The 11,880-nt window shown below is 43.0% G+C and overlaps 1 pseudogene; it reads right to left on the reverse strand.

The window, feature by feature from the left end:
- Nucleotides 1-2,396: 2,396 nt before the first annotated feature.
- Nucleotides 2,397-3,227, reverse strand: LOC142442256 (protein C1orf43 homolog; annotated as a pseudogene).
- Between the last annotated feature and the right edge of the window lie 8,653 nt (nt 3,228-11,880).

Here is an 11,880-nt window from a genome sequence, read left to right on the forward strand (position 1 = left end):
AGGGTGAAGGAGGGAGGAAAATAATGAGGAACTAATATCAAGGGCTCAAGTAGAAAGAAAATGTTTTGAGAATGATGATGGCAACAAATATATAAAGGTGCTTGACACAATAGATGTATGTATGGATTGTGATGAGTTGTACGATCCCCCAATAAAATGACTTAAAAAAACTAGGCAGAGTATATCATTTGAATGATTCTCATGGGTTGGCCATAGAATAAGTTGAAAGATAATGTCATCCAAAGTACCCTCGATGATGTATTATGTTCAATGTCAATAGTTTAGTTCAATGTCAATACATAGGCAATATGTATATGATCAATATACATATTCCTAATCTTCTCCTACCCAATGTTGAAGTCAGAATCTGAGTTTAGCTATAGCTTCTACAATTCCAAATTCCCACTTTTCCAATGAACTGAATCAGTGTTATACAGGCTTCTACAAGTCAAGTAGGAAATATAGAAAAGGATAAAATACATCAAAATCACCTGAGCTTTGGTCATTTACTTTAGTCCTTAGACACTGCCCGCAACTGGGATGCTCTATGTTTGTCTTAACTGTATCAGTTCCAATGATGCTCACAAATTTCAACCTCTCATGGGGACATCCTTGAAATAATAATACCCAAACCAGGCACTTCTTCCTCTTTCTTCTGTGCTGCTATTGGTGCACAAGTTGCAGGCTGATGAGAGAATACAATGAGAGTATCACAGAACCTGTAGGTCCAGATACTGTTACAGTTCTGTCCCCCTTCTTACACAAAGTCCCCAATACTGTTAACGTTGCCATTATTGAATGATAGAAAACATGCTTATACCATGACCAATAAATCTAAAACTCTTAATTTTTAAACATGTGAGTAAAAGATGACTTTATAATACAGATTGGACAATCAAATATACAAGGCAAGAGGAAGAAACAAAAAAGCTGGATCCCTACCTCACAGCATACAGAACTATCAATTCCTTACTGTGTGACTCTCAAGGAGAATGACAAATCAATGAACTTTGAAAATGATTATTAATTAAACCATCTGGAAACATTTTAAATGGGCTATATAAAAAAACTATTATGAACTTCTAAAGGAACTAGAAATTGTACAATCACTTCAGTTTAGAAACACTTTAAAACGCACCATCATGTAAAGTTAGACATATAAACACCCAATAGGACACAATAAAACTGCTGCACAGTTTCCAAGACTCTGAAGCCATGACAGGCAGCTAATGGGTTTGTAACACTGACCATGAGGTTAGCAGTCCAATTCTTAATAAATGCGAAAACCAGGACTCCAAAATAAACACTTATGTAGCATCTATTAGATTGAAATTTATATATATATGAAATGAAAAAGTATACATCCCCCATAGTGAGTGCACTTTTGACTCTCAAGATAAACAATGTTATTAATTTAGCATTATTTGTAGCACCTAATACAGTTTGTTAGTTGGCCTATACAAATATACAGTCTTAACTCCTTCCAAATATTTACGTGGGTTTGTCGCCCGCCAATGTGAACAAGGCAAAGGAGCCCTGGTGGCATAGTGATTACTATTGGGCTGCTAATCGCTAGGTCAGCAGTTGGAAATGACATATTTCTCCTTGAGAGAAAGATGGCACTTCTCCCAAGAGTGACAGGGCTCTCTACTCTGTTAATGAGATAGTCTTTGAAACTCACAGGGGCAGTTCGACCCTGTCATATAAGCTCTCGATGAGTCCGTGTTAACTTGATAGCATTGAGTTTGGCTTATTTGGTTTAAGAGGATTGGGCAGCTTGCCCAACAATAGATTGGTACCCTTGTGGCTACGCCATTTAGATGTCTGAAAATCGAATGCAGAACTAATTACAAAGATCTACATATTACCTTCTCCCTGAGGGATAGACAACAGAAAAGGGGGTTAACAGAGATATCAGACAGGGCAAGATATGACAAAATAATAATTTATAAATTAGCAAGGGTTCAAGAAAAAGGGGGGAGCAGTAGGGAGGGGAAAAATGAGGAGTTGATGCCAGGAGCTTAGGTGGAGAACAAATGTTTTGAGAATGATGAGGGCAATGAATGTACAAATGTTCTTTACACAATTGATGTATGTATGGATTGCGGTAAGATTTGTATGAATCCCTAATAAAACGATTTTTTTTAAAAAGAGAGCCTAACGTGGGAATTAGTCACATTGGACATCTAGTTAGGTTTAATTGAGCCATTTCAGAAACAGAACTTGGGATTTCACTACCATCAAAAAAGAAGAGCCTGGATCCTAGATTCTTTTTTTTTTTTTTGCTTTTGGGGAAAATAGTTTTAATTGTTGTTCAGAAATATCCCCCAAAGTCTTCCAGGCATGATCTTGCACACATCGGGAGCGTCGGGCAAGAGTGCAGGCCCACCAGCCAGCTAACCTGAGGATTGCCTGGCAAGCACACTCCAGTCCTGGCTCATCTCCAGCGAGTCTGTCAGGTCCATCAGAGTACTCCCCAGGGTATTACACTTGTCCTTAAAGTTCTTCAATTCGAGGAAGGGCTTGCCATGTTTACTCTTCTGACTGGAGGGGAGGTATGTCACCTGGAAGGTCGTTGGGAGACTTCAGGAGATTGGGTAAGGTCTTTGGCTGCTGACTGGTGGTGTCGCTGAGAGCTCCCACTTTGTGTTTTGACCGCAGTGGCCAGTTCAGTCAGGGCCTTCTGAGAGCGTAGGTATACTCACTCTAGCCAAAGACATCTAGCCCATAGCAGGCTGCCTCATAGCCATGCAGCAGGGGATCAATGAGGGCCTTGCACACACCCTTGAAAGGAGTAGTAGCGTTCCGAAGATGGAGCAGGTAGGAATGGAAATTTCTGCCTATTAGGGGATGAGGATGCCAGCCTTCAGTGTGAAATGGGATCCAGGAGACATGAATGGCGTCCAGAGCTTTCATCTTGTACAGACAATTGTAGCAGTTTTGATTTCCCTGGATTTCCAGCTGTGGCAGTCTGGCATCATCATCTGCAAGGAGCTGGGGTTCCTACTTGCGATCCTGAACTCTGGATAGTTGAATATCAATCTCTTCTTTCAGATCCTTGGGGGCATGAGGGCTCCCCACAGGGACATGAGGGCTCCTCCGAGATCTCATTGCAAAGAACATGATTTGCCTCTTCACAAAAATAAATAGTAGTACAAATACCAGGCTCCCGTAGGCCATCACCAGCATTACATTCACCCCAACAACCAGTCACTAGTGGACACCATGGCCTTCCCACCCTACGCAGAGCTGCTCTGGTTTACCCCGTTGCCTTGACTCATCAGCCCGGGTTCATTTGCGTTTCCTGGAGCTCCCCAGCCATTTCCTTATGGGGGAAGACTAAGCGAGACCCGGCCTGAAAACATGGCAGCTTGCGGGGGGTGGGGGGAAGGGCATATCCTAGATTCTTGCATTGAAACTCTTCAATCCAGAAGACAGAGAGCTGTGACACAAGAGAGAAAATTATGGGGAGAAGCAGCAACAGAGACACGGTGGCAGCAGAACCAAGAGACTGAGACAGAACAGTTGGATTCCCAGACCACCGAACAAGAGAGCTGAGTGCATTTGGGCAGGAGGTTAGTAGGTGAAGTGGTGTACATCTGGGTATTTATTGGGGGAACTAGATTTGCCAACCTACACAGAGCTGAGTGTGTTTGGTCTGAGGCTAAGGGGCAGAGTGAGCATCTATCCGCAGAGCTAAAAGACCTTTGTAACTTTTCCCCATTCAGGACAGAAGCCAAAAGGCTGCAGGGCCTGCCCTTACGTGCAGGGATGTCTGCCAAGATGCTGTCCGAAAGGAGAACTGTACCTTGAGTTATTTGTGATCCTAAATTGTGTGTTAGAGTAGAAAAGTGAACCCTATGTCAAATATAATTTAAGGAGAACATTTATTAAACTTAAGATATAATAAAAGAAGCGTGTGCACACGCACCCACACACACCATTAGCACGAAGTCAAAATAACAACTGAGGATTCAGTGAGGACCCTGAATAAACAGGGCATAGAACATAAGGCACGCCACAGATCACAATTGGTGCCAGATTAATACATCACAGGTACGGATGGGACTGCAGCAGCAGGAATGATTAGGCATGCACATTATTAGATAGAGGGACTTACAAGATAGGCCCAGGGCCTTTATAAAAACCCCATGAAGGCAAGACTCGTGACAATGGCCCCTGTTCTGTCCTCAGGACGTTGACCTCCGTCAAGGATACATCTAGGCAGGTAAGTGGAGAGGGGCTGGCTGGAAATGAGTGCAGGCAATCTACTTCTAAGGCATTCTCCCCCAGGGGAAAATGACCTACCTGCTTGGTTAATGATCACAGAGAATTTAATGGTGGCTAAATCAAAGTGGGGACATAACTAATAGACACTGAGTTGTCACTGTCATCAGCAACCCAAACCTAAAACCCAACTCACTGCCATCGAGTGTTTTCCAATGATAGCAGCCCTTTAGGAGAAGATGAAACTGATTTTGTGGGTTTCCAAGACTGTAAATCTTTACAAGTGTAGATACCCGATCTTTCATCCCAAGTGTGACTTGGAATTTTGAACCACGGACCTTGCAGTTAGCAGCCCAATCTGTAACCACCATGACACGAGCCTTTTGTTAAGTTGGAGTACTCAGAATTTAAGTTCTAATATAATTATGAACAGTTACTTTCCCAGTGAATTCCATCATTCAGGGAGATGAGCAAAGACCTTGGACACTGACTATCAGGACAGCCTGGGCCCTTGTACACTGGCGCTCTCCTGGGGTCAGACCCCAGGAAATACGGATCCCTCCTGCTTCCCCTCAAGCTCCTACGCCAAGCAATGCCCTCAGCAACCCCAGGGTGAAAGGATTTGGTTCACAATCTGTCAGAAGTTTAAATCCTTCCTTGTGATACTTCAATGTGCAAGACAGTGGTTACAGGTTTCTAGCTCCCTAGACTGGCTCATATTTCTCTGTGGCAAATCTCTGATCTGAAACAGAAGAGGAGTTAGTGTTGAGAAAGACATGGCAGGTTCTTAGCCTGTACTTCGTGCACTAAATAGTGATTACCCCCACACCCTGGGATCAAATCATGCTCCAATCTGAGGGTATTTGCATTAAACACAGGGTCTACTCTATCTTTACAGAGCAGTTTAACTAATTTCTCAAATATCATTTTCAACTTCGGATTCACATTCTACATATACAATACTTATTTTCAGAATAAAATGGAAGTATTTAAGGCCTCAAAATTCTCAAGCCCCATTGAAGGTAAATATCTTCTTTTCACCAGCAATCTAACTGAAGAAAGGAGTATTTTATGAAGAACGTGCTTTATCAGCTCATACTGCACCTCAGACCATAACCCTTGACATATCTGCTGAAAGTGATCAAGCTGAATCATGCTCATACATGCCACTCCAACCCATTCTGAGCTGTTCATTAAGTTAACCTGCCCCTATCTCCTTGCATCCTGCGAATTCTTTACAATATGTATTGTGTGTGAGGAAATGCCTATGGTTGGGTAGTCAATTTAAGCACAATAGTGTGGTAACTGGAGAAACTTGCTGTAGAGGTGGACAATAGAGACAAAGGGACACCAATAGGACATCGGAGATGTACCTTGGCCAAGACAGAGATATCCTAAACAAGAAAACAAGCCAGGAGAATCCTTATTTGCTGCTCTTTAAAGCTCTTGTGTTTACAGATGTCCAATTTTCAAGCCTTTGGGAAAGACTGTAGCCTACAATCAAGGAATGGCAAGAGTTAGGTAAATGGGTGATGCCAAGAACCAAGGTGAGGGCAGAAACTTAGATGGATCCAGGAAAGAGATGACTGATCAACCATTGTGTCACCTTGGCCTAGATTCTGGATTCCAAGCTCTAGGTAATGCTGACAGATGGCAAGCAACACAAACTGTAGGATAGGGCTTACTGACTTGGGTTCTAGTGTCCCATCCAGTCTTGTTCTTCTAGGGAGAAGGCAAAAAGCTAGTGCCTAGGCTTGAACTTCTGAAACATGCTCCACCCAGTAACCTAGTTTGGCAGGAAAACAAAATGAATGTGCTGGGAAGAGGCTATGCTGGGATAACGTAGGGAGGCATTAGCCTGAGTGGCTCCTTGGATATCATTGGCACTGCCCTTTTGCAGTCCCCAGGGTGTCTCTGAAGGCAGGGCTGTGTGAGGTTGCAGTTATAGGATAAAGGGTGCAGACTAGTGCTCCTCTAAAACTAATCAGCAAGTCAGGCTACTAGAGAAAAGCACAATTTGTTCTAGACTCTCTCATGTATACCAGTCATCAAGCATACCTTGAATATAAGGCTCACCATTCCACTGGGTCTTAAGGATAGATTTCAACTCAGGGCTCCTACATTGGTATGTTGCAGAGTAAAGTTGGCTTCCAGGCCCCTCCTGAGCAACATTCTTAATTTAAGCTTGACTAAGTTATAATGCCTTCCAGAAATACTGATAACTTATGAAAAAAATACAAAAAACCAGAATGGTGATACTAACCATCAAGAGATCAATAGCTACATTGTATATATGCCTAATTAGGCTTATTTATAGTATTTAAGAGCAGGGATCTTACTTTGAGGACAAGGTGCGCCTCACCCAAATCATGGTATTGTCAATTGCCTCCTATGTATTGGAAGTTGAACACTGCATAAGGAAAACTGAAGAATTCATTTATTTGAATTATAATGCTGTCTAAGAATACTGAAGTAACATTGGTGTCCAAAAGCACAAACCAATCTGTCTTAGAAGTATGCTCAGAGTGCTACTTAGGTAAAGATAGCGAGAGTTCATATTACATACTTTGGACAATGTTGTCAGAAGGGAGCAGTCCCTCGAGAAGGATAGTGTATGTGGTAAAGTAGAAGGGCAGGGACAAATAGGAATCCCCAACTAAATGGATCGACACCATGATGGCAACAATGGGTTCATCCTAAATTGTAAGTATGGCAGCGGAGAGGTTAGTGTTTCCTTCTGTTGTCTACTGGGTCCCTATGATGTGGAATTAACTCAATGACATCTAACAACAACAACAACAACTTCAGAATCCACTAATCAGTACCCAAGACATGCACAAAATACCAGTGTGTTAGTTATGTTTACAAAAGTTATTTCCATGGTAACCGATGCCAAACCTTTCATGCGACATTTTCTGGAACATAAGCTCTCTTACTAAAAAGAAGGATGGGTTTCGTGTGTGTGTGTGTGTGTGTGTGTGTGTGTATATAACAAAGCAATGACAAAATCACTGAGGAATTCCTGCTCCTTATTGATTTACACCATTCTTCTCGAAGTGAGCTGAAGGAAATTCTCTAAGATTCACCCAGCACGTCTTATGAGAGAGTATTTCCCAAACGTGGGCTCAAGTGTGATGGCAGCACACAGTCACTCAGGCGTGAGTGCCAATTTGTCTGTCAAGAGTTGTGTAAATCATTTTCCCTCTACACTGAGGAGTCTCAGCTACACGTCCAGCAGACCCAGCTAGAGCAAGTGATCTATGAGAGATGAGTAGGATTCAGGATACTCAAAAGGTCTATCATTACTAAATCAAAATTAAATTCCCTGAGAAACCTCAAGGTTTACTGTAAGATAAAGTTGAAGATTCTGTTACCTAGAGACCAGAGTATTCACATAGTATGAATAAACACTTTATGTTGTGTTATTTAAGTTCAAGTTATTGGGTACAAACATAACCATGGTTGTGAGAGTACATTACTAACATTTTCTTACTTTTTTTTTTTGGGGGGGGGGCTCACAACCTCCTCTCCCACTGCACAAACCCAAAATCACTGCCATCAAGACAGTTCTGACTCATAGTGATGTTATTGGAGAGAGGAAAACTACCCTGTGGATTTTCAAAACTGAAACTCTTTACAGGTGAAGAAAACCTATTCTTTTTCCAGATTTAAATATAAAAGAACCTGAAACATCAATAAATAATTGCTGGATTCTGAAAATCAAGAGAATATAAAAATTGAGTGGACTTTACATCTGGGCTAGTAATGTGCTAAGAGCCAAGAGGGATGGTATGGGGGTGGTAGCAGTGGATTGAAGAGTGGAGTAATAAAGAGAATTGAGCCAAATAGGATCAATCTCTGAGGCGAGGTTTATTTGGGGAGACATCCCCAAGTGGGACTCTTCACACTCCCAGTGGAAAGTTACTGCATCAGCAGAAATTAGGGGACACGTCCGGGGCGGTGGGGGGCTGTCTTAGAGATTAAAGTCTTAGCACCCCAGTTAGTAAAGGTGTATGGATAACAGTGATTGCCTAACATCAAATTGGAGGGTCTCCCCATAGATCAAGCCTCCATTGAATTATTTCTTATTAAGCAAGGACATAGGTTAAATTTGCCTAGAGGTAGAGGAAGTGGGAAAGTGGACGACCTGCACCATTCTCCAGCCAATCTAGGGTGTCCTATATTCCTTATGTTTAGCCCAGACTGCCTACATCAGATGGCCCTGGACCAGTCTTGTAAAATGTTCTGACAATATAGATGTCCCAATTATGGTCCTGTCCCTCCTTCTGTAGTCCCACTTTTAACAATGATTGTCAGTCAATCATGAACTTGTGACAGTTTCCTTTGTTCTAATATTATTTACCGTAATTAGATTCCCAACTTGAATGTTTCCTTGAACTGCACTAATGATCTCCTTCATCTGGGTGACGTCTGTTTGCGTCTTTGTATTCTCTTTGTCACTATTAAGACTTAAAACATGTTCTCCTTAAATTATATTTGAGCTTGGAGTCCCTTTTGCAGTCTAAAACAGAGCACAAGCTGATTTCTGATGGGCAGAATTGATGGACAGGACACGCAGGAAAGATGTTTTAGAGTAAAAAGGAGACTCCATTTTAAATATAGCTTAAAGGGAACAGTTGTTAAATCTTAAGTGACAAACACAGCACGAAGACACATACATCATCTGGGTGAGCGAAGGCATCAATAGGTTGAAATGGCTTCCCAAGTTCACAATTAAGATGTGAGATAAAGAGGTTGTGGGGAAGGACAAAAGAAACTGCCACAAAAGCATGATTGGTGGGCAATGACAGACACTTCCGAGTGGTCCAGGGCCTTCTGACCCAAGCAGTCAGGGCACGACTGATAAGGGATAGCTAGGAGACCCCTGTACTGTCTTCAGTTTGCTGACCCCCATCAAGGACACACAGGCTTGCAAGCTTCTAAGAAAGACCGCCCCTCCCCCGGCTGCCAGGAGAGAGGTGAAGGTAATCCTCACTCCAAAGCCCTCTGCCTGAGGGCCAGAGTACCTACAACCTTGCTTCCTGGTCAGAAGGCGTTCAATGGAGGCTTACTCTATGTGGGACTCTGCAATCCAAGTGAGGACTAATCTATGCGGGGGCTGTCACTGCTCTGGTACCCTGTTTCAAAGGAAGGTGCTGAGAAGTTAAGCTCTAATACAATCCTCGGTCATCACTGGAGTGGCCTGATAACTGCAAGGCTGGCCTCTCCTTTCAGTAAAGGCCACTCTGGGGTCCCCTGCTCTCATGCCCGATAACTGACAAGGAGGGAACGGGCCGTAGGCAAGAACCCCCCCTCAATTGGGCATTTCTGGCGCGAGGGGTGAGGGCGAATGAGGAAAGGGGGCCTAAGCAGGAAAGGGGGCCGTAGTATTCCCAGGGCAGAAGGCAGAGAGGCTTGTAACCAGCTCAGAAAGGATTTAACTGGAAATATCCTAGGGGGTCACGGTGACCTGGATCGCGGGCAGACAGGGTACAGGAAAAGTAATATCCGTGGGGATCGGGGCACAGCTGGGGATGCCAGGCCTGGAGGGGACTCCGAGCCTAGGGTCAGCAAAGAAACATAGAGACTCACTTACCCCCTTAGGATACTCAGGCTGCACCTTCTCAGTCAGAGGATGTGGTTTCGGCAGAAAGTTGCATCACCTGGGTAGGGGTGGGGTCTTTGCCAAGGGGCGGGGCCTGGAGATAATGAGGGACTCCTGGAGGGAGTGGCCTGGATGTGAAGCTCAGGGCCTGGAGTGGCAACTGATCCATTGTTAGTAGTTTCTTCTTAGTCTGGAAGTTCTGCTAAGAGCTCTGGGTGACCCTGCTTGCATTTGAAACACTTTTTGCATTTGAATCACAACACAGAAGCCATGACAGAAAGACAAACTAAGGAAAAGTGGTGGGTGGAGGGCATGCTTCCCAACTTCTTAGACTTGTTAATTAGCAATTCAGGAAGAAAGTACATCATATTAAAAAGAAACAAGAAAATTGAATGGGCTAAGTCTTTCCTTTAAGAACAGTTCTAAGTAGACAGACAGAATAAAGTGAGCATAAACCTGATAAAAATGGGCCTTGTCCCTCACACCCTTGGTCCTGAAGGTATCATCCACCCTGGATTCCCTGTACCTCCAACCCTCATATGTACCAGTGTACAGCCTCTGTCCTATCCAGCCCTGCAAGGTAGAATTCGGATCATGGTAGTTGGGGGGAGGAAGCATCCAGGATCTGGGGGAAAGCTGTGTTCTTCATCGATACTACCTCCCACCCTAATTAACCCATCTCCTCTCCTAAACCCCTCTATGAGGGGATCTCCATTGGCCGACACTTGGGCCTTGGGTCTCCACTCTGCACTTCCCCCTTCATTTAATATGATATATATATACATATATACACATACATATATACATATACACATATATACACATACATACACACACTTATATCTTTTTTTTTTTTTTTGCATGATGCCTTATACCTGGTCCCTTGGGCACCTCGTGATCGCACTGGCCGGTGTGCTTCTTCCATGTGGGCTTATTTGCTTCTGAGCTAGATGGCCGCTTGTTCACCTTCAAGCCTTTAAGACCCCAGACTGGGAGAGTGGAGGGTGAGTGGGTTGGAAAGGGGGAACTGATTACAAGGATCCACATGTGACCTCTTCCCTGGGAGAGGGACAGCAGAGAAGGGGGGAAGGGAGACTCCGGATAGGGCAAGATATGACAAAATAACGAGGTGTAAATGACCAAGGGCATATGAGGGAGGGGGGAATGGGGAAGGAGGGGGGTGGAAAAAAGAGGACCTGATGCAAGGGACTTAAGTGGAGAGCAAATGCCTTGAGAATGATTGGGGCAGGGAATGTATGGATGTGCTTTATACAATTGATGTATGTATATGTATGGATTGTGGTAAGAGTTGTTTGAGTCCCTAATAAAATGTAAAAGAAGAAAAGAGAAAAAAATGATTAGGGCAAAGACTGTACAGATGTGCTTTATACAATTGATGTATGTATATGTATGAACTGTGAAAAGAATTGTATCAGCCCCAATAAATTGTTTAAAAAAAATGGGCCTTGTCTTAGTGACAATTGAACACATCATTGAATGATTGAAAATTAGCAATTCAGAGAGAAAGAACACATTAAATTCCTGAGGTTTCTGATTATTTCATTGTTTCACCTAAAATCACATGGGTGTCATTTTGTTGTTTTTTTTCTTTTCTGAATCATGTAATATCCCATTCAATGCCTTATGTACATTGGTCTGTCCTCCATGGTCAATGGGCTACAAGATTTTTACCTTCCCAAACTACTCAGATTAGGTGCTCCCCTTCGAAGGTTGTGGCCAGGCTTGTTGATCATTGCTATTGAAATGGCCAGTGAAAATGCAGAAGTTGGGCTTACAATGAGAAGTGCTCAGGGCTTCATCAGGCCATCATGGAAAAATGACTTAAAAGACTTTTGACAGAGGACAATTTCTATTGGACACTGAGATAGAATGAATTTCTCTGCCAGGGAAATGTGTTCATTAACAACTCTGGGGAAAAAAAGCATATTGCAATTTAAAAACCACCACCAACATTTTCTTTTCTCTTGTCCCCAGTCTTCATTTACATCTTTGCTTATGTCTGTTAGACTAAGCATTTTACTATGCTG

Source organism: Tenrec ecaudatus, chromosome 3, assembly GCF_050624435.1.
Source record: "Tenrec ecaudatus isolate mTenEca1 chromosome 3, mTenEca1.hap1, whole genome shotgun sequence".
NCBI lineage: Eukaryota > Metazoa > Chordata > Mammalia > Afrosoricida > Tenrecidae > Tenrec > Tenrec ecaudatus.